The 25676-nt window shown below is 41.3% G+C and overlaps 1 protein-coding gene across 1 annotated transcript in view; it reads right to left on the bottom strand.

The window, feature by feature from the left end:
• LOC139653077 (transcription factor SOX-6-like) overlaps positions 1–24588 on the bottom strand; it is a 142414-nt gene extending 117826 nt beyond the window's left edge. Inside the window, exons 1-3 of the mRNA XM_071530034.1 lie at positions 24338–24588; positions 21616–21728; positions 3425–3496 (exon numbers count right to left, since the gene is read on the bottom strand). The gene's annotated coding sequence lies outside the window, so the exon portion shown is untranslated. The remainder of the gene's footprint in view (positions 1–3424; positions 3497–21615; positions 21729–24337) is intronic.
• Positions 24589–25676: the final 1088 nt, after the last annotated feature.

The following is a 25676-nucleotide window of genomic DNA, read 5'->3' as shown; positions in this document are numbered from 1 at the left end:
CTTTCGAAATGGGCCGTCATTAGAGCCTAGCACTCCCCTGGGCACCACAAACTTTAAATAATTTGCGAATCAATTAACTGGCTACTCTCAACGCAACAGGGATTTCACACTCCAGGGTCGTGGTGCATTATCAGTTGGAGACGATTCATGGCGTTTTGGGAGAAAAGTTCATGGTTGAAATCATTAATTCATTTTACCGGACTTTTAGTTATGCATTACTTTCCACAGCTGGGGTAGCAAGAAGATTAATGGTGTGTTCTTTGGTCCTGTTTTCTGCCGTATATAGCTACTAGGTAAAACTCTGTCCTACAGTACAAGGAACGTACCTTGAGAAGCAGGAAAGCAGCCAAGTCCATATTAGGTTTTTATTCTCCAGAGAATGAAATAAAGCCCATCAAGCCATCAAAAAAACGAAACATAAATCCGGTAACGCACAGAGCAGATCATAACCAGATAACCACTGCATGAAATGGAGAGGTTATATCCTATTCGGGTGTTTCAAACATGGACCAGTCTTAATCACCTGCTGTAAAGAACACAGACAACACACCTAATCAAAGGCCAATATTCAAAGCATGTTTCATTAAGTTGCAGCACTCCAAACGGGGTCATTTATGAGTGCTACAGGATCACGGCAAGCTATTTATTGAATGCAAAGTTTAGTAAGATGAATACAGTTCATGCAGGTTTTCTGCATTCTTGCCAGGTAATGAAATGTGCAACAATTAATTTTCCAAATGCACACTGGGATCCTCTGAAGTAATTGAGGCTGATGAAATTAAAATGAAGTCTTTGTCAAGCGGTTTCTGTTTAGCGACATATTGACCATAATCACTGCAGGGTCAGTGGACTGAAAGACCCATTTGATAAATAATAGATGAAAAAATAACCGTTCAAAGGTTATTCATTTTCATTTTATGGAGAAGTGCTGTTTATTTAATTTCTGACAAAATGGTTCCGTGAGACTCTGTGCCCACTGCCTATTAGATAAATGACACATACTAACAAAGAGTGTATCTGGCCTATTCAGATGCTCCAACATATCCTCAGGCATTTCCAAATGGGATCGCACAAGAGTGATTAAACTTGTTCCACAAGTGCTCCACAGACAAACAAAATTACTCCCTGCCTCGTTTTCTGATTAATTAAACATGTAGATTAAAGTTGCAAAGGATCTAGATTTATGAGTGTATGAGGTCTGGCTGATAGAATTGCACAGGAGAGTAGGATGGTGCGTTGAGTATCACGAAGGGGCACACTAAAACGACTCGGACACAGATGGGTAGTGACTGCTGGTCACTAGTGCCCCCGGGCTGTATTCTTTATTCTAACAAACACTGACAAGTCTTAAATAACATTACAGTCACTTTATACCATAACCGTTAGATGTGGGAACAAATAATGCTCTTATCTGTTGAATGACAATTATGTGTAACTGGGGATATGAAAGTAAAGGTATATTGATGCAAGTCATATTTAATTTTTTGTTTTCTACGGAGCACAGAGCTGAGTTTTTAGCGTTGGAGCATCAAGGGTCATTTATCCGCTATCCACTGCCTGAGGAAGGGAGCATTTTTGGCGTGGCCAGCAAGTTCAATTAATGTTGAAAATTTTGAAACGCGCATGAGGCTCGTCCAGTGGAGGCCTGAGGTGTTGCTCTGCCTCTGGCTTGCTGCCCAAGACGGGGAGAGTCTTCTGGCTATGTTAGCTTAGCATAAACAGAAGGGTTTTTTTTAAGTCCACCGTATGAGTGTACATGTTCTAAACTGTAAACTGGCGTACTCTGTTGTTCAGTCAGGTTGATCTATGGCAAGTAACAACTGTGTTCTGTTGTCAGAAGGTGTCACGATGTTCCTGGTGCTGTCATGTCTCTTGTTGATGTGTATATACAATACTTTTAAAGAATACGTTTGTCCGATTAAATCACTCTAGTTGTAGTAAAAAAATCTACAGTGTGTGATCTGAAAAAGCTACAGAGTGTGATGACTGACAGAAAGGCCTGGCATACAAAGATATAGCACAACCGCTCACAAGCTCACTCAAGCCATTCACAACAAAATTATCAACACTAACGCACACCAGCAAAGACAGCAGACCTTAGACAGGTGCATATTCATCTGAGCAGAAGACAGTGTTTGACATGAAATGGCATGGATAAACAATGGTAAATGGCCATGAACTTTGAGATAGGATGATATTGAAGAGCTCCTCAACCACATTAATATGACTCTGTCCTGTCTCTCATGATATCTCCAACTGACATTTGGAAGAAAAGATTAATATCAACTAACTTTCTCAGCTTTATTTGCTTAATATTATCTCAGATACAATTTTTATTAGAGAGGCTGCAAGAGCAGCACCAGAGCAAAGACCATTAAAGGAATATTATAGCAATGCAGAAAGGTCTGTACTATGCTCTATTCTGTTTTGTGAGGCACTGCGTTTCTTAACAACTTTCTTTCTCTGTTGCTATGCAAACTCTCACTTAGAGTACAGGAGATTATAAAGTTAGTCTTCAAAATAAATAAAAATCCCTATTTCTTTCAGGCGTGGAACTGCAGAAACTCTGTATTTGCCAAGGCTGTAACTTTTGCGGATGTTCAAAACTATACAGTAACTCCAGAGAGAAGAGGAGTATAAGGTCCAAAAATTAGTTTTGATCATTTAATTCCTTGGTGTCTCTCATTGACACAGCCACAGACCCATTATTTCTCAACAAATCCAACAAACATCCCATTAGTTATTTTTTTCTGGTGCACACAGCACTGTTTTGGTAACTAACAGCACATTTCTAATGAGCATTGCTCAATGGAGCGCTTTCCACAGTGTCACTTTTAAATCCAAATGTAACATCAAGAAAGCTGCATATTTTGTTGACTGTACTTATAGGAGCTTGTAATACAATATGTTCAATGCTCATTCCAGCTAAAGACACTTGAAATTTTCCTGATATAGTTTTTTTTTTCTCTGGTTTTGAGAAAAAGAGGCAGTGTTTATGTTTTCTGGGTGGCCTCAAAGACAGAATAAAGTACTAGAGTAAATCTCAGTCAATAAATACTAGAAAGCCTCATTTGGCCTTGACAATGCATGTCACACAAGACAGGGATTTATATTACACAGTAAACACCAAGAAAAGTTAAAAAAAAAAAAAAACATATAGAAAAACACAATATAGGAAAATATATTTTGGTCACTATAGAAAATAAGTTGACAGATCTAATGTTAAAAAGCTATAAATGAGCAGGGCAAAAAACCCTATTTGTGTCAGTAACATTGTACCTGTAACTGTCTAATTGTGCATACATTGTGTGACTGCAATTGTCCACCTCATTTGATGCAGGTGTTCAATGTGGGTGAAAGACACCAGGGGTGAATGGCACATGTGGCTAGAAAGAAACAACTGAAGAGGCAAATTGATACTTACAAAAACTGAAAGACTCAATCCCCAGCTCCCAGCGATCACTGGTTAGTTGATTTTGAACTCATGTAAAATGACCTGAAATGGAACCAGACAGAAGACAGAAAAGACAACTTAAATTGTGTCCTTTTCATTAAATTGTTGTTATTATTAACTGTAAATATCTTGCATTTGATTAAAAAATGCCCCTGAATGTAGAACATAGTTAAAATCAGCAGGGTAGTTAGATAACTGTATTTACCCACATGAGAACAAATAGAGAAAGGACAAGAGAAAGAGAATTGGGACCATGGTGACTGTTGGCTGAGGGTCAGAGTCTCTACAGCTGAGCTAGAACAGCTTTGTTAGTGTCTGACCTCCAGTCCGCACAGCTGTCACCATCGGGAACCAGTCCTAGACAATGTTTAAAATCTACTTCTCTGGTACCTCATTAATCTGTCCTCCAGTCTGTGGATTCCTCTAATAAACAGCTTTCATATAAAGCGGTTGTTTTATTTAATTTTGCTTTCTTTCTTCAAGCACTGCCTGCTAATGATTTATTTAGTGGCATGCTCTGCTAGTTACAGCATGTCTCTTGAAGTCCTGCAACTTAAGAGCTTTGTTACAGTGCATACAAATAACCAGCAAACTCCAGTATGCGTACATCAGGCGAACCCAGATTACAACACAAACATTCAAGTCAAGTAGTAGTGAAAAAACGTATTGAGAACAAAAATGTTAAGGGATATTAAAGCTTGAGAGATGAAAATACAGTAAGCTCATTCATGTTCATTTCCTCACATTATCTTGTTTTTCACAATAAGCCGAGATCTCATTACCAGCTGATTTATACAATTAGCCTGCCTCAGCACCGCCAATTAAACAAGGCCAAGGGTTTTTAAGGTCACGCTTAATTGATCTGTCACTAATTTGCACTACTGTACCTCAGTCTCCCATGGCCGGGGCCACTAAGCCACCAACAACAAGACCAGATAAATGTACCAACTACCGCCACATTGTTGTCAGAGCGCAGCGCAGACTGTTGCGTGGGAGGTTGGAGGTCTAACAGAATAAGCCAGATAAAGGCAATAGTTACAGACGGATCTGAATGTGGTAGCCTTGAGGCTGGAAGTAACAATAGGGGAGAGGAGACCCAGGTGACCCCAGCTGAATGGAAAGCTGTTACATGAATAGCACCTCTGAGTTTAGAGTCTACTCCCGCCTCTCAAAGCACGCTAACACGCACTATCTCACCTTTCTGCACCGCACTCCTCCTGCAACCACCCACCTCCGATACACACACAGACACACACACACACACACACACACACACACACACACACAATTAACTTATATTTGTAGCTGTGCTATTTACACAACAATCACTGCCTGCTGAATAAACCACATCTTACATGGGTGGTAATTTGATAAACCAGTCTTTCTTTGTCAAACATCTGATTATAGGCCTAATTCCTGTTGTGCCTTAATAAATGAGAGCTCTTATAATTACAGGGGGTAGAAATTAACAAGCCTTTGAATTCATAAGCTGATGTTAATTGAGAACAATGAGGGAAAGAACAAATGGGAAAATGTATTTCTTATTCATTGGTTGTTTAAATTCATTATTTGTCTTAAGAAAAAAATAATTCATAATTGCAAATAATGAGAGAAACCAAATGATATTACCATGAAACAATTGCAGTAATCCCTGTGGTGTAATAAAGGAGTCAGTGTCAACCAGCCTATTGTAGCTGCGTGTAGTAGCTCTTTTCCTGCTGTGAATTAGGCCTTAGGGCAGGAAATATAAAACAGGCATTCCCTTTCCTAATTAGAGGATCAGGAATTTATGAAACAAAATTCCAGTCAAAATTCAAATTAATGGTTTCACTACATTTTTATAAACAAGTCATCTTGTCCAATAACCACAGGCACAGTTTTTCATATTTTTGTATAGTTGGAAGAGAGAGAGAGAGAGAGTGAGAGAGAGAGAGTGTGTGTGTGTGAGAGAGAGAGAGAGAGAGAGAGAACTGCCATGTATGACTGACAAATACTAACAAATACCTCTGATACATATGCATAAGTTTATAGACTACCGCCAGCTGTCTACACCACTGGAGTGTCAGAGATGTTAGTGGACTATTAGAGCCATCAGTAGTCAAGCCATTAGACCACAGGTGAACGGTCAAACGGAGCCACAAAGAATAGTTTGCCGTTGGAATAAAATCAACAACACTACGCTGAAAATACAGGGGATTGAGCTCTCAGACAGAAAAATCATAACAGGCTAACGGCGCTGACATCAAAGGAGCTGGGACAGAGAGCTCACAGCCACCTGTGGCATTTCTGTCAAAGAGTGGCCTTTCCTCTAGCTTTGGCCAGTGATAGCCACCTCACACCACAGACATATACACACAAAAAACACACATATAACACACACATGAAGTGCAAACATGCACACACACATACACATACACATACACAGTACGCACACCGCACACTAAAGCTTTAATATGCACAGTGAAACACTCAAACATTATAGCTTTATTCCAGCACTGGGAATTGTCAGAGAATACACACACACACACACATCCAATTTATCAGGGCACCATATCAGATCTACATTCCATACAATATATCTACCATGATACAGAAGGTAAAATATAGAGTTATCCCATACACGAATACTAAAACCTCCCACTTAAATCTGCTCAGCTATCCTTATGTTGCACATCAAACACATGCCTCCTGGAATTGCCATTTGGGCTAAAGCCTGTTACACAACATGTAAGAGAAAGCTGTTTCACAGCCACCGCTAGGAGAGCATCTGAGACTCCCTCTCAAATCAAATGAACCTTCAAATTCCAGGCATGTGTTCATCTACAGTATGGGGTATGCTTGATTTGATTTTCCCTGACCATAACAGAGTGTTGTGTCTTCGACCGTCATGTGACAGTGGCTCAGCATCAATAGACAACCACCACAACAACTGTGCACAGCACCATGAGTACACAGGAAACATCAACCATTGCATAATAGTGCATCGACCAATGTCTAAATATATAAAGTAGGACTAGGACAATTAGTGCTATTAACTAATTCAGGTATCAAGGTTCATAAAAGCAGATGGCTACACTGCATTTAAACTAGGACATAGGCCTAGGACATTTTTTACATTGCGTTTGCATCGCTTGCCTGTGTGTCTGTGTCCGTGTCTGTGTGCGTACATGTGTGCACATATACATGCGTACATTTGTGCATGTGTACTTGTGTGTGGATATGCATGAGGCAAGCCAAAACTTGCACTTGAACTTCTGTTTGGAATTCATCCAGATCTGCAACATGTTAAAAAATATCCTCCCAATCCTCCGTTCCAAATCCTCACTCTCTCTTGCGTCCAAACACGCTAAAGTAGGAATTCTGCCGAGGTAGTTATTTTGACAATAGAGGTAATCTATGCCATCAGCAGGCTGCTCCCTACCTGGATGCTGTCTGGTTATCTCTGCAGAAGCAGCAGCCGCACAGTCGGGCCTGGGGACTCAGGGAGTTTGGGATGCAATGAGGTGGGTCTATAACGGCAGTCCCAGGGGAAATAGAGAAATGGGAGGAGGGGGATGGGTGTGGAGGGTGGCGAGGTGAAGTGTGGAACATTCTGGCACAGAAATGTCTAATATAGTATTTCAACACATGTGATTGTCTGATGAATACCCAATTCCATAAAGTCGATCCTCTCTCCAATACCATCAACTGTGAAATATGAAACGACGGTCTCCATGCAGTGCGTAATCACCAGAGCCAAGAGTGGGAACACTGGGTCAAGCTTAGGCTGGAAAGGGCTCCTGTCCATGTAGGCAAAGTAGACACTGGCAGGGCAGCACAGGTCACCTTAGGGAAGTATCTGCGGAGGAATCGCCTGCTGATAACCTTATTAATCCGGAGCTCTAACTTCCTACTGGTGTGGTGAACAGGCATGGACAAAAAATTTGCTCCACTGCTGTGTTAGAAAGACAAGCTTTATTTCTCCTCAAGATCCACCGTATCATTGAGTTATTTGGTATTGGAAACAGGCCAATCACACGCACACAGCTGTTCCACGCTCCTGCACACTGTTACCTGTCACAGCCTTGCTAACCTCTGTTTTTGCCTGTGTTCATTTTCCTCTCTGTCTCTCTCTGCCTCTCTCCCTCTCTCTCTCTCTAACTCTCTCTCTCTCTGCTTCTCTGACTGATCGAGGTTCAGTATGAGGCGGCTACACTCTGTCCTGACACTGAAACTACAGCGGGCCAGACGCTCACAAAATGTCTAGCACCAATACGTCAGGCATGACTAACAGAGTGACACTGCAGTTAAAATATCTTTGTTGAGAGGGTCTAAAACAGTGACGGGCATTCTGGCTGTGTCAATACTTAAGTGCAATAGTGTCACATAAAGTGAAACGAAGGAAAAAAAACATCCACCCTTAGCAGCTATTCTGCCCAGTGTTTGTTACAAGCGATAGCCTGATACAGTTGCTGCGGCTGAACAGGGCTTTCATGTGCGGCACGGCAAATACATTATGTGTCATTTCCTCTGCCTCAAATAACAAGAATAAAAGTCTATTTACTGAGCATCTGGGTTGAGGCGGGGGAGAGGGAGAGAAACGACCAGCAAATAGAATGTTTTCCTCCACGGTGGACGGCATTCAGGTCCCCAGTGCTCCTAACAGGCGGGCGTGCAACCTATCAATTCTCTTTGATTCCCTCTCACATATTCTTCACTCAAAAGACTGTAAAGCCAGAGAACACAGGATAGCCTTGTCTTTCTGCCCACTGATGAGACCTCGTTTCTTAACTTCTGAGACGTATACGCATATTTCCTCCTTTTCCAAAAGAGGATTTATTCTTTTTCTTTCTGTTTTTTTGTTGTTGTTTCTTTCTGTGCTCTGCTTTTATTTCTCTCTCTCTCTCTCTCTCTCTCTCTCTCTCTCTCTCTCTCTTTCTCTCTTTCTTTCTTTCTTTCTTTCTTTCTTTCTTGCTTTCTTTTTTTCTGTTCCTATTCAATATGGGGGTTTGTGTATGTGTGTATGTTCGGGGGGGAGGGGTATGAAAACAAGTCTCTCTCTCCCAGGTAATGTGTTTATTTTCCCGGACCCATCTTCTAGTTTACTGCGTGGTGGCGTTTCTCCCTCTTATCGCCTGGCCCTCGCGGGGCACTTTAGCCCCTCAAATCCTGTTCACCACATACTGGTTTTAGAATCTGTGAAATGAGTGCTAGAGAAGCGTGGCCACAATGTCTGCCTGTGTCGCCACTGGACTCAAATGGGCTCGGTGCTTTTTTGTCCAGGGAGATGCATAAATGGAAGTTTTTAACACCTCAAAGGAGGCTGGGCCTTTGTGGAGCCACACTAGAGAAGCCTGCCAGTCTCCTGAGGAGGCAGACACGCTGAGTGCTGCAGGACAAAGAGCTAGAGGAGCAGAATCAGCAGGGGCATCACTCTGCTTTGGGCACCAGGCAGACACACATATGTACACCCACACATATATAACCGCACTCACATGCAGAGTGCACATATGCACACATGCGCACACACATACTGTACATGTACACGCACCTAGAGAGCTAGGAATGACATGCTCAAGCTGTCAAGCTATATCAAATACCTACAAACTCAACATAATTAAAAGAGGCAAGCAGACAAGTCAAATGTATCATAACAATCATAATAAATTTTCACATTTGGATAAATTAATACACAGAAAATGCCTACATCATTTACCCACTGCAGTGCATACAGCCCAACCACATATACAAAGTCAGGGTAGAGTAGCAACAACAACAAAAAAAACTGTTTTGTACCCAACAAAAGAACATAAGACGAAATGCTTAATCTGAATAAAATCACTGTAATTCCACCACTCACAATACAAAATACAGTAGCTAACTGTAAATAGATTCATACATAATCGAACAAACACACTCAATAGAAATGACGAATACAACCAGCACAACAAACTCCACCATTTCCTACTTATTGATTTCAGCTCCACTGTTTGAAAATAATTTCCTCATTTCCATGCCAATTTTCCTTATTGAAATTCTTTTTTTATTCCCAAGGACAACCCAACAGCTGGCATTTACAATCAGTCTTTATGCTGTTTAGATGCCTACAATAAGCATTTAAATGCAAATATCTCTGCCTTGTACAAAGGAGTTGCAACTTCTGTCAGAAGCAACATAATCAACCTGCAATTGTCTCCTGACTCCAAGTGGTTTCCAGTGACAAGGCCTAAGCCGTAGGCATCTGTATTCAAATGATTCCCTATTTCAGGCACAGCTTAGTGTGGATATTTTCCGACAGTATTGCACTGAAAATCAATCACATGGTGAATTAAACCAGAAAGGAAACAACTGATCCATAAATGATCAGGTTACAACAAGGCATTGGTGTCCGCAAATTATTCAGTGTTTTTCTTGTTCGAAAAGAAGCAGGGACACACTATTTGATAGTGGCCTTTTCCACCAATAATTTGCGTTACTGTCACACTTTTTTAGATTTACAAAGGCAGGCTTAAGTTCACAAATAACCATTCAGCACCTAGATCAACACCATAAGGGCAGACTACTTTAACTAGGGGCATGTGGGAAACCTCTATAGTCTGGTTATAGAGTAAAGCAAGTTTCAACTGTGCAGCAGTGTTCTCAGAAAAAAAGAGAGGAATGGCTACAATCGAACATTCACATGCCGCGTCCCAAAAGAGGATTCATCCTACATTCATCAAACAGCAATTGGGGAAAGGCACATTGTACTGTGTAACAGCATTTCACTGTGTGTTTCTCTGCCACCTCCCAAAGCCTACATCTAGAAAGTGAACTAAATTTCAGTTTTACTTTCTTTTTGGGGGATTACCAAACCAACTGGCAAACAGGCACAAGGCAAACAGATGCACATGAGAACTCCATCTGTTTGAGAAAAATGATTGATATCTTAATAAAGAATCAAGGGTCAAATAAACAAAAGAAGAAGTCCATGCTTCAGTAGCGCATGTGGCCACGGTGTAAATCTGATGGTGATTGGTGCGTATGCTTTGCATTGGCTCCCCTGGCCCCTGTACAGCCATTTTAACAATTAACATTATAACCTCTGCTTTTTATTTTTATTTACAGTTGCATAGATCATTTGTCTTTTTTGAAACCCACAATTAATAGCACCGTTTGCAAATGCAAATGAGTCCATTTAGGAGGGGGGGGAAATGATCAGTTTGAGAATATTTCTGCCTTCTTAATCTTCTAAAGAGGGAAATGATTTAAAGGGAGGACACAAATCTCCTGTGACATGGCAGGCACTGTACGGCACTTTCCTCTCTCCCCCTCTCTCTCTCCCTGTCTCCCTCTCTCTCTTTCCATTCTCCCTTTCTCATCTCACTCAGCTCCCCTCCCTGCCCCCATCCCCATTTCTCTCTCCTCCTAATTTCCCTCGCCCCCCTTGTTGCCCTGTAGGGTTGCGAGGGCCAGGAGTAAAAGACAAGGAGCAGAGAGCAGGGTTCTAGTTGGCTTGTCCCCTCAGAGGAAACAAATGTAGTGTTTGAGTCACTGATCACCGGTATAATTGAGTTTAACACTCTTTTTCTGGATTAAAAAAAGAGCCTTTGAAATGAAAGGTCAAATTACCTCTACAGTCAGGCAATAAATAAGTCAAACAAGGTAAGGGGGTCCTGCCAGCATATTTTAGTGGCAAATTCAATTAGTGGAAAAACAGGAGGTTCTCTATTGGACACTCTTCCATTCCATACTTCACTGTACAGAGGCAGTGTTGGAGAGCGGCCGCATCCCATTGGACAGCAGAGGACACTGAACACGTCAATCATCAGTTAATTAAACTCAACATTTAAACTCTGAGAAAATAACATCAGGTCACATGTTTCAGAGAGCATGTCCATGTGCGTCTAACTTACAGCATCAGTATAAATGTTTTGATACCACCATAATTAAAAAATTCCAACCCTAATATTGTAATGTTATCAAGATATCCACAGCAATTTTGCGCATAATCAAATTGCTTGGGAAAAACTCGAGTCTGGATACCATTCTCGGTCACTAGTCTGCACAGTATGTGCCTGAATTTAATGCATGAATTTTCTTTCCATTATGTAAGGTATCCTATAGGCCCATTGTCCATTGATTCTAGCACAAGGAGAGGAAATGGGCATAAAGTAAGGCTGTAGTCTGGACTGGAAGCACAGAAGGTGGCCAAGCAATGCATAGAACAAGGGAGAGAGAGAGAGAGAAACATACGCTGCTCTACACCCAACTAGCTACAATGTTGCCTTTGTGACATAATGCGCTCTGCACAGCAGATTTTGGAAAATAATCCAAAATTTCCTAGTATGCATATCCAGCAATAACATCTGACATCACAGCCTCTACTATATATCCCATGTTGCTGGGCGCATTTTACATTTAGTGGAGAATGAGGGGGGTAAGAAAAACATAGTCAAACGGTTATTATATTCCCATCATACCCTGGGAACCCATTACAGCATGGCACAGGCAATGGTAAAACTGAGGAACTGAGCAGGCTAGAGCTGCAGGCAGAGGGCTGGGGAGCACTTAGTATAATAATACAAACCTACTGCACACTGTTCACTGCTGGGGAAAGATGTACTTCAAACAAACACTTCGCACTTAAAGATGTCTCCCTGTAGCTTCTTCTGTCTTTAGTTACTGTTTCCAAGTGTTGTTTAGCTGGCTTCTGTGTGCTAACCTTAATAGTGTCTGTGCTGATGGGGATGTTGAGTGTGTGTCAGGCCGAACATCTCCAGTCATACTAAGGCCCCTAAAGTGGAATAAGGAGGAAGAGGGAACAGCAGAAGCGCAGGAGGAAGAGGCTCTTCAGGCGTCTCAGACTGAGTGGCTGTCCGGACGATAGTAACATAAGGTTGGTGTTAACGGTGCTGAAAGCACGACAGGTGGGTCACATGAAAGGTCACTAATTTTTCTTTAGCCAGCTAAACACATGCTTCTCATTATTCTACTAGAAAAACTGACATTGCTCCAAGCAAAAGAGAGCGGGCCCTCCGTGGCCACTACCGTTCACCGCACACTATTTTTCAAGTATATCTTACATTACCTATGAATATAAATTTTGAAGGAGAGCACGCTTTGAGTGATGCATTGGAACAAAATGAAGGTGTAAATAAATTAAACTGTAAGTCCAACTATGTCAAATGTTTTTATAAGTGTTGCAAGTTATGATCTATGTGATGCAAGAAAAACACTTTTCAGGATTCCTTTTCTCTGAATAAAACAAACTTAGATCTCAATTAAAGGAACAAAGCAGACTTTCAAATAAGACTAGCAGCTGCTCAGAAATAAAATGTAGAGCAATCATAGTTATTAACTTAAAACGTATATTGTATGACACATAAATAAAAATGTTGAAATACTGAGCACTGTTTAGGCTAACAAAATTCCACAGCTGTATGATTTCAAATTCTAAATAGAAAAGATTACTAATATTTTTACAGAACAGACGGGTGTGTGTATGTGTGTGTGTGTGTGTGTGTGTGTGTGTGTGTGTGTGTGTGTGTGTGTGTGTGTGTGTGTGTGTGTGCATGCCTGTGTCCGCACATCCGTATGTGTGCATGCCTGCTCTCCACAACAACCCCCCTAAAACGTGGATTGGACAGACTGTGGCCTAACAGTAAAATGTTGAAATTGGAAAAAATATTACTCTTCTTTTTCTTGAATAGCCGAGAGATAAGCAGCCTTTAGCAATGAAGCCAGAGAAGTTTAAGCTTATTATGAATACCTCTCAGAGCGCAGAAGCATGTACTGTAGAAATCAAAGGGAGTAATAGGCAGGTAAGCCAGTGTCATTTTAAGGAGGAAGTCAGTTGTGAAATTGTAAAATCGCAAGGCCCTGCTGACTATCTCCTGCCCTCAGAACACTCCCATAAATGATTTCTAAATGGTAGTGGCTATCACATGTCTGAAAAAGTTAGAAGTTTGTGGGGTGAAAAGAAAGAAAATCCAATGCTAATCTCTCCATTGATGGAAACTAATAATAATAAGACCATTTATCTCTTTAACAGCACATACTTTGAAGTTCACAAGAATGTGTGATTCTTTGCAAGTGCCCTAAGCTTCCAGAGGTGGACCTGGCTTTGCTGAACATTCCTCATGGTTTCATGTTCAATTGGCTGTGAAAGTCCACTGCATTGCCCTTACATGCCGGACTGATACCATACGAAAACAAGCAACAAACGGACGTCATCTCCCATTTTTCTTTTTTTGTAATCAATGGTCGGGCTACAAGAACAGTTAATCTGATTTCTGGATTCTTCCATACGGAGGGCGCACATACTCACATGCTCTCCAAGAGATAGGGAAGAAAAAAAAAAACCTGCAGGCTGTAGGGCGATTCTAGCTTTGTCTTTTGTACATTTTCTGCCCAATAGGTTAACTTGAAAAGCTCCTCTGATGAGATCTGCTGTAGAGATGATATCATAACATGAGGCTCTGCAGCAGTCAGGCCTCTGTACCATCTTCTACAAATGCATGCGCACACACACGCACACACACACACACACAGACACACACACGCTAACATACGCACACACACTGTTGTGCTTTTCTCCTCTGAATATTCATCCATTTTTCCACATCATCCGCGGTTCTCCTAATCACAGTCACTTCCCCTTTAATCACAGGGCTCTAATTAGGTCCTAATAAACCATTTTGCTGTCCTCTTTGAGCGCCTCTGTGTCACTCACACATCAAACCATGAAATACTATATTAAGGGGCTGTCAACCTCAAAGGAAAGCTCCTCCAGCAGCAGTGATACAGATACTGCAGGCACACCCTCTTACACTAATTGAAATTATCGAAAGCTCCCCTTACATGTGACACTTGGCCATGTCTGAAACCATGGCCTGAAGTACAGCAGTCAAAAACACGATGACTGTTCCAGAACTGAGGCTCTACTGGTTTCTCTGATGTTGGGTAATTGTTTAAACCTGAGTGGATATGGCACAGGGCCGCATGCTGCCTGTTCTGCCAAGAGGGAAAAACGTTCTCTCTAGCACTTTTCTCCTCTGTTTCTTCCATTCTAATTCAGTCCAGCATGGGCTTCAAGGAAAGCCTCAATGATTCCATGTTCATCTTGGAGAGCCAGTGTTGGGGATGATGATCACTGACCACAAGTTGATAATGATGACTGTTTAATTAGAAGCCTTTCTCTGGGCTGGCCACAGCCCAAACTCCTCCACCCTGCAGATGGTAACCAATAAATTTAGCTTTGCTGAGGATGAGGAGGAACATTGTACCTCCCCAGCTTACCCTCAGCCCCACCCCTAACCAAGGACATAAAGCTTTTCTCCTCGCTGACGCAAAACCGCAACCATAGGCCTGCTGCATATATGAGCGTGTGCACGCCTGTGTACAAGCATGCATCTGAGTGCGTTGGTGAGGTCATATGTATATGTTTGTATACAGTATGTAGGATTTTCATGGATTATAGTCATATAATATTTCAGCAACAAAAAGATTCCCATCACTTTCAACAAAAATTCAGATTTGAACGTTTGGTTTCTGATCAGTAAGGTGGTTGTGGATTGTATGTAGTCCATCCTGCCCAGTGGAAAAAAGGACGAGTGTGGCGGTTCCTCAGACAGGACAGCCCCTCCCATCCCCCTCGGCTCCCCCCCAGTCTATACCTCACCCACCTCCTGTCAATCATCCTCCCTCTGACAAGCCTCCTCCCAGGAGTTTCTACGCCCGTACTGCCTGGCAAAGAACAGGACTGTGTGTGTGTGTGTGTGTGTGTGTGTATTGTATGTGGGCGGGCGGCGTGTGCCAGAGTGGCTATCCCCTCAGATTGTCAAAGAGGCTCATGGGAAATTCACTGCAAGGGCCAAACCACAAGCTTTCTCTATCATTTCAGCAGATTTCTCTTTTTTAGTCCCATTCAAAAAACTGATTATCGAAGACCATACTTTCTTTGCCTTTGCTTTCATTCTTCTGGCGCTGAGCTGGGCTTTCTGGGCTTTCCTCAAAATAAATACTATATCTGCACTTTGCTTACGAACGTGCAGCTGAGCCAATCAGAGGCAATGGGCATGCAGACTGTGAATCATTTCTTAAATACAGTTTAAAAAAAAAAAAAAAAGCGGCACTTTCTGACTGGGCAAAAAAAAATTTCCACCGCCATAGACATTTGTTTCTAAAGCATGTACATTCACTGACCCTCAAAGAGAGAGCAGATGAGTTTTAATTCAATTTTGATTTGTTTTCCACTTGGTTGAAGTTGAAAGTTCACATTTTCCAACGTAGTGTTTATGCTCTGCTGTGGTTATTATATGATGGTACAAGGAGAAAGAGTGATGAATAAAGTAGGTCCTTCACCCGTCATGCTGGCCTACTGTACTGGATAAGCAAGGGAACTCTGCCATTTGGAACATATTTTGATCATCTTTCCAAGAAGCCTATCTGTTATGGAAAGGCTCTGATGAGGTAAGCAGTGGAACAACGAAGAAGACTTGAGCTCAAATATTGAATATAACCACCAGTTTCTTAGAATATACAGCCCAAGGATGATAAAGAAATAAAAGGGAGAAGTCAGCTACTGTGTTTTTTCACACTCGTATTTCCACAATAAGTATTCTCAGCCAAGAGTGAAGACTTCACCGGTGATATCAGAGCCTCACTATGTGTGGGTCAGGAGAAAAAAAAATCAATTTCCAAGAGTAAAGGAGACGGAGTTCGATCTACTTCATCAGAGAGGTCTGAGGCAACATGAACACTAACATCATTATCTGCAGTGAGTCTTTAGTCTGAGAAAGTCTCCGACAATCTGCTCTTAGACTATCTTTTCACCAACAGGGCTTAAACCCCCCCCCCCCCCCCCCATCTCTCAGAGAGCAAGAGAGAGAGAGAGAGAGACAATGACAAAGACAGACAGAGAGAGAGAGAGAGAAAGAAAGACAGAGACCAAGAGAAAGCTTGTGGTTGGGTCTGCTGAAGCCATTTTCTCATAATGCACACTGAGGGCAAAGCCTTGCACCGAATCCAAGTCGGTGTAAAAAAAAATTAATGAGAAAGGAAACAAAAGACCTGGACAAAAAGAGATGCTTTGGTTAACTTCATCAGAACTTCAGCCACAAGCCCCGTTCCATCTATTCTCCCACCCTCCTCCTTTGTCACTTTGATTTATTTTTGGCATTGCACATTACCATTTTCCACACAAAAACTGTTGGGAATCTGATTTCTGGCCCAATACATCCTTTCTTTTCCATATAACTCCCCCTGCCTGTTTTAGATGTCACAGTAGCCGTTCCATAATGCACACAGTTGATCAGTACTTGTTTCCATCCCACAGGGCAAACACACAATATCTGGAGAGCGTCAAGTTCAGTGTGAGCAAAGACAGAGTAATATTTTTTTTTGGGGAGGTCTATCTTCAAAACCTTTGTGAAACCAGCAAGGTAAAGCTGAAACTTGAACTAAGAGTTTCATCCATATTTAAAGCAAATGGAAACGCAAGACACGGTGTCTCGCGGCTTTTTTTGCATTTACACAATTCCATACTTGACATATGACAATCAAACTGGAGAGGTCAAGCATCTGGTGCAGCCTTGTACATCGTGAATCAAAGTGTCACATTATGTTAGATCATTCGCTGAACCCATGTCACCTCAGCGCACGCTAAAGATGAGAATGTATCACATGCTTACAACTTTACAACCAGAAGGACACAAAAATCATGTGCACACAAGGATGCATATCTCACAGGGCAAACACGCACAAGCATACGTACAGGCACGCACACAAACACACGGATACACACACACACACACACACACACACACACACAAAACTAAGTTGCCATATCTAATCTGATAAAAGTCATGTGCCAACAAAACGGCTCCCAGCATCCTTTAGGCTGGACTGGGGAGTAAAGAACCCAGATTGGCTGGCTTAGTCACAACCATGGAGCATATTTTACATCTCATGTCAGATCAAGCTGGCAGATACCAGGCAGGCTGTCAACCTCCACCAACTGGCTAATGTCTAATCGTTCAGCTTTTGCAGAGAATGGGGACCTGTGAAGGAGTATAGAGAACGACCACCGCTCCTGCTCTGGAATACATGCAGGCACATTGGGAAGCTGGATCAATTATATTTTGAATCACAGAGGCTGAATTATCAAAGATTACAACTGACATATGTGGTTCATCATAAGGCCTGGTTACCTTGTGCGCTCCTACTAAGCACTAATGTTCATGATGAGTGCAATAATAATTCATGAGGGATTGTATTTCTATCAAAGGGTATTACAGCTTACCAAGCACAAATAAAACTAATTCTTAACAAATTAGAAATTCAAATACTGTTTATACTTTCTGCCGTATCCTAATATAGCAAGAGATTTTCTAAGGTCTCTGTTTAAAACTGGAGTTCTCTCACTGTTGCAGCTGCCCATGTTGGTTCAAGTGTGATATTTTCATAGAGTCCTTTTATGCTTAGTCCAAGGCAGTGGCTTGCCCATGGGAAGGTCTGATCCAAACACAATGGGGGGATCACAAGGAAAGGGTTGTTCTGACGCCTTTGTGTGCGAGCGGCGCAAGAGCCCACATTACACTAATCTCTTTTCCCTCGTTCGCTCACAAGACGCAATCTCAGATCTTCAGAGCTTCTCCAATCCTAGAAGGACAGAGATCACTCAGGGCCGTCCAACAATCCAATAAGGAGCTGTTGACCTCGGCTCCTTTTTTTTATAATTCCAGTATTTTGCAACAAGGTCACTCAGTGGAAAAAAAAATAGATATATATGCAATGTAGATCAAGAAAAGTAAACATCATTTCATGACCGACTAAAAATAAAGGTTAGTAAGTGCAGCCGGCGAAAGCAGATACTGAGTCAGACTGGAAAAATATTAATGCAGTGCTCAATCAAACTGTGGCTAACAAAATGGCTGCCACAAGAAAAGGAGAAAACGAACTTGTTTTCTTGAAATGGCTTTGGATTCCATACCAAACTGTCTGCAAAGGGAACACGGACTGACACAGTGTTTGTTTAAAATTCAGTTTCAACCACCTGCACTCTTTTCACACAACCTGACAGTTCTCGGCCTTGGTCTATATGCTGTGTGTGTGTGTGTGTGTGTGTGTGTGTGTGTGTGTGTGTGTGTGTGTGCGCGCACGTGTGTGTGTGTGCTCATGCCTGTGTGCCTGCGTGTGTGCCTATGTGTGTATATTTGCCTGCGCTGCCTGTGTGTGTATATGTGCTTGTGCGTGTGTGTGTGTGTATACGTGCCTGTGTGTGTGTGTATGCGCAAGGACTCCAAAATCCACCACATTTTAATTACTGCCCGGCTGCACTGTGGGCCTCTTTGATATGGAAATAGAGGCAACCATCTTCACACTGGCACTGTACAAATCTTCATCTAATTCATAAAAAACAATGAGCTCTACTAATTCCTCCACCTGATTACAGTCCCAGACCTGTGTCAAAAACACACGGCCACCAAGGCCCCTCCAATTAATTCTACATATTAATGTGTGATTTAAAAAAAAAAAAAATCAACAGAGGCTATTTACCATAGCCAGGACTGTTGCATTTTGAAGTCAAAGTTAATTATGCACAACTATGCTATGGACTAAAAGAAAATGTCCAATTATTTTGAGAAAAACATATTCAGTGGGTGAGTGAATGATACAGATCAAAATGGGCCACTTAGGTTACTTGTGCAATTATAATGTTCCTGTGAAGATATACATATTCAGAATGTGTTTTTTTTATCTGTAATTCTTTAATGTCAGCAATACTGTTCACTTACAACAGACAGAGGGATGCAGAGGTCTAATAGAGCAGAAAAGAAACTATTCCCACCCTTGTGGACGTTCAATATGTGCTGGGGCGCAGGTGCCATTTATTTCTCAATAAAAAAATAACATGTACTCAATCAGTTGTCTCATCTTTGACAATAGAAGAACCCAAGTCCAAGGTCAGCAACAACACATCAAGAAAACCATTCAGTTTTGTTGGGTTTTTTTTAGAAAAAGCTATATATAAAATTCTCCTCTCAATCAGACTGGGGCAAATTAACAGCCAAAGCCAGATGAAATTCAAAATGTATGTAACAGCTCAAGATGCATTTTCAAAGAGTTAAAATCCTCCTACCTAATTGATTTATTAATGTCTCTAACATGAATCTATCTAACTCTCACGTTCTTACAGTGACTTACAGCTTTTCATCTGAGATGGAGGCTGTGTGGAGGAGTACCTAACCTCTAGATGCCCCATTGTCTGATGCTGATGACTCACTGGACCATTGATTTCATCAATATTTCAAGATAGTCTCATCTACAAGGAGTGACAATGGTTCTGACAGAGAAATCCCTGATTTTTTCCCCTGCTTGAGCACAAATCCACTTAATTCAAACGGAGAGCATCTGTATAAGCAGAATGCAAAGGTCCTTAAGGACACTGGAGAAAATATCTCACCAAATACTTTGATGTACGGGGGAGGGTGAATTGAATCAAGACTTCTCCGTCAGCCTGGGCTATGGAAAATGCGTTCATTGTGCATAATATTGCACAACGCCTCATCACAGTGTCCTGAGATGCTGGAAAAGATCTGAGCATCACGACAGAAGTGAAACAACATGTTAATAACTTGTCAGAAACTTCTTCGGGGGAGGGGGACAAATAAAGAAAAAATCCCTGCTATAGCATATTCCCATCAGTTTTGATCATTGTTGAAATATTCTACTGCAAATTAGATAACACTTAGAAAGACAGATGTCACAACATGTGCTGCCACATTTATTATCTCCTGCGGTCCTCCACCCTTCTGCTGCCGCCCTCCTCTACCTTTACCAGGCCTGCTGTTGTTTACCTCCTCTCATCTTGTTTATCATTAGGTCTCGGCTGCCTGGCACTCACCGCTCACTCCACACGCCCTCCACCAGCACAGGCGGAGGGTGAGACTATAGTACCTTTGCACCCCTCAACCACCTCCTCCTAGCTGCTCTCTCCCTGCCTGCATCCCGGGAGCGCGCTGTGACTTTCTGCAAAATATATGTACGGAAAGATGCGTGATGTGCAAGCTGTGACTCTGGTACAGGTCTGAACGATATCTTCTGCTGGCTCTTTTGATTTTTGATTTTTCAAATCAAACTCAACAATAGTGTTCGTAATGGCAAGATTGAAGACATTCTCTGCTAAATATCTGGGATAGGAAAAGTATCACACATGCAGATGCCCACTCTCTCTCTCTCTCTCTCTCTCTCTCTCTCACTCTCTCTCTCACTCTCACACACACACGTAATGAAAACACTTGTACACCCAAGAACTTAAAATACTGTCCATACAGGCTGGTACAGTCTCTTTAAAAATGCAATTTTGTAGAAAATAATCTACATATTAAACATAAATACTGATAAACTAACATTATTGATATTGTTTGTAATGTGGCTCAATCTACAGTCGACAATACATCACTATTACTTATAATGTTGTGCCAGAATTATATTGACATTAGAACGTTGTTCCTTCTCCAGCTGTAAAATCAGCTTATCATAAGTTGGAGCTGGTCGTAATATCATTTTGATGGCAAAGAATTCTGCTTGGCAGGGGAATACGCTATGCTGAATCTGTTAGTAGAAGAGCGAGGCCATAAAACGAAACCTACACAAACCAACACTTTCATTTGCTTCATCGCGTGGCTTATGGATAAACAACACTAGACTGGAGTTTTAGTTGTGAAATAAAACAGACTTTACAAGGAGTGCTATGGATCCAGGGGCACGACACTGATGCCTGTGCTTCAGTGCTTTTTCCTTTCAATTTAGTCACAATTCTAAAAATATTTCAAGCCATCATTCATACCATCTTCTACTGTTCTCTTGAAGTTCACAGATTCACCTTCTATATGCAATAGCACTAAGCATAATAATAATCCATAATGAACCATTTGCATGTACAGTGTAAGTTTTGATGCAAGAAAGCCAAAGAAGAAATAGATTAAAACATTTCTGCATTCAAACAACTAAAACAAATAATAAAATGTCAATAACCACAATATTTTAATGCAATAGTTCTCAGCAGCAAAGTTCCTCTTGCAACATGGGAGACATTGGACTTGGATAGAGTGCAGGATATGTTTGGACAAGAGAGCCAGGTGGCGGAGCATGCTTTTCCCTTCATGCCAAAATAAAAGTCCTAAAATCTTTGAACTTACTGGCACATCAGCGTCTGCGAGTCTATATCTTATGTTGAATCCAGGTGGGAAATGTTGCCTTTTTCAGTCTTGCAAAAAGCTCGAGTCACCCCGAGATCCACTGGCAGATAGTCCTTGAAAAGAGAGAAAATGTAAAAGGCCAGTTAGATTTCAACTTGTTAAACTGGATAAAATCTGTATGAAATATAACATACCAAAACTAAAACAAGAAACGATATCATTACCTTTGCTCTTGTATAATTATCAACACACAAGACGACAACTTTCAGCTTTTAATTTTCTATTAAAAATCGGCTACAATTAATTTATGCGAGAGAAAAGCAAACATGGCCCGTGTAATATTGGTAAAATAACGGAAATTATTTGAAGCGATCACCTCTAGCCGCACAAAAATATCAACATCTAATATGTCTTCAATGCTTTAAATGCACATTCATTTTATAAGAGGTGCAAAGAAGTGCAGGAACGAAGAAGGTGACTTGTGAAGAGTGAATGTTGGTAATTTTCCCCCTTTGCAAAAATATGTAAGAGATGTTCAGTAATAGCCAAGTGCGGTGCTGGGGCATCAAAAGGCTGTGTTGCCGAGTCTCATTCTTTCCTGTCTCACTCTTTGGGTGAGCGGCATGCTGAGTTGCACTGCCCGACACAGACAAACTCTCTCCTATAGAGACAGTGCCGAGTGTCCCTGTATAGCAATCAGGACAATGTGCTGAATGGGCAGTCTAATTATAAATGTGCCATTTAGACTTGCATTTGGTCTCCAGAACCACCTTACCTTATGAGGGAAGTTGCGTTCACAGCTAACAGCAACTGTTCAAAACAAAATACCATTACGATAGAAACTTTACTCCGGCATAGCAACGACCAGGATGATTGTTTGTCACTCATTTAAGAATGTGTTATTTAACACCCGGCTATTTCAGACTATAGGCAGTTTAAAGACAAAAAATGCGCGAGAGGATTGAGTTCTCTTCAATCAGCATAGAGCGTATTATTTGGGTGGAAACAAAATGAACATGGTCATTAGTTTTAAAAATGTTAGGAGGAGATGGGACAAAAGATACTCACATAACTGTCCAATTCAAACTGTTTCCAGAATTCCCGCAGCTGATTCTATTCTTATTAAAATGTTATCACTCCTCCTGCAGCAGTTTAAAAAAGCTTCTTTTTTTTTTATCTGAGACTGGGAGTGTGTCTAATTTTGGGAAACACCCTTAAAATGATGGGCTATCTCCGCGCAACACACAAGTTCACTCCGGCTGCCAATGCCATGCTCATTCAGTGATATTTCACTCAATCATCTTCCATTTATGATAAACCTGAGCTATGAATTTTTAAGTTGCGGAACATTAATATTTTCTCATAGACGATGTATTAAAATTTTTAAAAAGTGATTTCCCAACTCCCTTAATTGAGCAAAAATCATATTATGTTCTAAAACTATGTAAGAAATATCTGAGCAATGTTTTTTTCTGTTATAAGGCATGATGGTTAATTTTCAGAATTGCTGATGCGCATGTGCTTAACAGCAGGGGAAAAAGCAAGAAAACAATTAATCCTTATGTAGCAACATTTGCACTTTTCACAAGAAAACTTCTGTTTGTGTCTGCAGTCCGAGAGCAGCGACCTTCAGATCTATCGTCTTAAATGGGAGCCTGGGTGTTCAAGTGCACCTTCTCTAAATGGACAAGCCTTGCGATTGTTGAATTAAATTTATGGCTTATGCATTCTTTAAAGGTCAATTCCCCTGACCTCCGGAGAAAGTTCAGGAAGAGCAAATTCCCAGGCTGACCGGGGGACAAATGCTGCGGGCATTTAACGTTTCTGACAGTCGCTAACCATGAAAATTCAATTCTCGGGATCAGAAGTTTTGATGCAAATAGCCAAAGGATGTGTAATGGTATAATGAGACATAAGCAAGCGCTTCAAAGAAACTTGTAAACCTCACATTCAGAGACATCCGGGAGAAGGAAACCTACACAGGCGCACGTCATTGTCAATGAATGGTACCGCTTTGTGGACAGAAGTGAAACTGCCACCGATAGAAGAAAGTTACTGGGCATCTGAACGCAGACAGTAAAGGACAGTCAACGTTTAGGGAAGGTGATAGTACAGTCAGTATCGCCGCTTGTTTATGAAAGCTTAGTGAAAATGTTCGTGGTGATTATTAAACCGAAGCCTGGCGGTTTCCTCCCGGGAGTTAACACTGTAGACCCCTTGTCCGCTCGCATGGCTTTCACGCGGCTGAAATAAACCGCTGAAGTAAACAGCTGATTTCAAACATTCAGACGACAGTTGAAAATGCTGTAGAATTTAGTTTTGATGAAGTTTGACGTTGAATTTGGTGCGGATTTACCAATTTGGAGGTAAACCCGAGTGCCTCCGAGAAAACAGACACACAGCGCGCCGCTCTCGTCTTGCGTGTACTTCGGTTCTCTGGTGAGAGCGACGCATCAAATAATAACAATAATAAAACCCCAACAGTAACAATTCTCACCCTTACAAAAAGTGCCAACCTGTGTAAGTTTTCAAAATAAATTACTTTAAAAAAAAATGTTTTTACCAAAAGCAAATTAGTAGGCTACGCGCACTACATGAACATCTCACTGACATCACGTTCGCCTTTTAGGAGTCAGCAATAAAACATAACGTGAGATAATCTAACGCAGTGTACATGACAACACAAAACATGTTGAGAAGTACTACAAATGTCGCGTTTTACCTTGATGAGGTCAGCCGTGGAGAAGAATAACTGTGCGTCCTATCCCGTGCGTAAAGAGTACAAGACTACTTTGTAGAAAAAGATCACTGGGCTATCTGTTGAGCGAAAACTTAAGTCTGCTTACACGGGGCCATATGAGGGGATCCCGTACTCTCTGTGAAGTTCAGCTGTCCACAACTACAAGTATCTTTTGTTGTTAGGCTATCTATTCTTTATCTCCCCCTCTCACTCTCTCTCTCTCTCTGAGACAAGAGAAGACGATGGGTAGAGCTGCTGTCAATCTTGGCAATCAATGCGCGCAGCCATGTCGCAAGTATTCAAAGCATTTCCCGTCGTGCAACATCAGAAAGTGAGTGGCCAGGGCATTGATCTGAGGAAGGCAAAGAGGCAGGACTCCCCCCTCCTCCTCCCAGACAAGAGATGCGAGAGACAGAGGGAGAGAGAGAGAGAGAGAGAGAGAGAGAGAGAGAGAGAGAGAGTGAGAGAGAGAGAGAGAGAGAGATTTGTGGTGAAATAAGAGTGGAGACAGAGAGGATGTTTGTTACCGCACACAGTTTAGTCAGTATAATAGGCTTACTTAGATGAATATCAGTTTATAGCCTACACAGAGATTGCAAAGTTTGGGATGTTTTTTTTCCCCCTCCAGAGATATAACGCCTTTTGCCGCCTGATGTTTTTGTTTCTTTTTCTTAAATTTAGTAAATAAAGAATAGCCTGACAGCACAAACTTCAACGACAGTGTTGCAAAGTCACGGCTTTTCTGTAACACGCAAGGCAAATGTCATACATTTCAACTGATATTGCCTACGAGATAATGACGCCAAGTGAGAAAAGTAAGAGGCTGAAAAGATAACCTGGGACCAGGTCAATTTAGACTTGTGTAATACCATTACATTAATTTGTATAAATAAAATCAGCATCTTATGGTCACGAATTAAAATACATCAACAATAAATTACCTTTAATCTCGCTTCAGATGTACAAGACTCTGTGGCAATTAACGTATTTTTCTCAGGTTATCATATAAGAGTTTGGCTTTTCAAGGTTACCTGAGGTGTTGACTGTCTCAAACTTCTCCATATATATTTAAAAAAAAAATCCTGGTCTGGAAGTCAGATTGTGCATCACTCAAAACCTGCACTTTGCTGGATTTGAAGACTTTTTTTTAGAGGTTATGCCATGAAAATGACATTCAACATTTTATCTCTACACTGTTCACCTCAAGCAGAAGATTTAACATATTCTTTTTTACGCCCTGTAATTATTAGCACATTCATAAAAAAATATTACATTTAAAGCACAGGCGAATAGCTGCAACGGCTGGAAATAAAAGACATAT

Source organism: Centroberyx affinis, unplaced genomic scaffold, assembly GCF_046629955.1.
Source record: "Centroberyx affinis isolate AG114_WGS23_722 - 3 ecotype Tasmania unplaced genomic scaffold, CSIRO-AGI_Caff_v1 ptg001863l_1, whole genome shotgun sequence".
In the NCBI taxonomy this organism is placed as follows: Eukaryota; Metazoa; Chordata; class Actinopteri; order Beryciformes; family Berycidae; genus Centroberyx; species Centroberyx affinis.
Note: the sequence above shows the minus strand (reverse complement) of the source record. Positions and strands in the feature narration are given on the sequence as shown.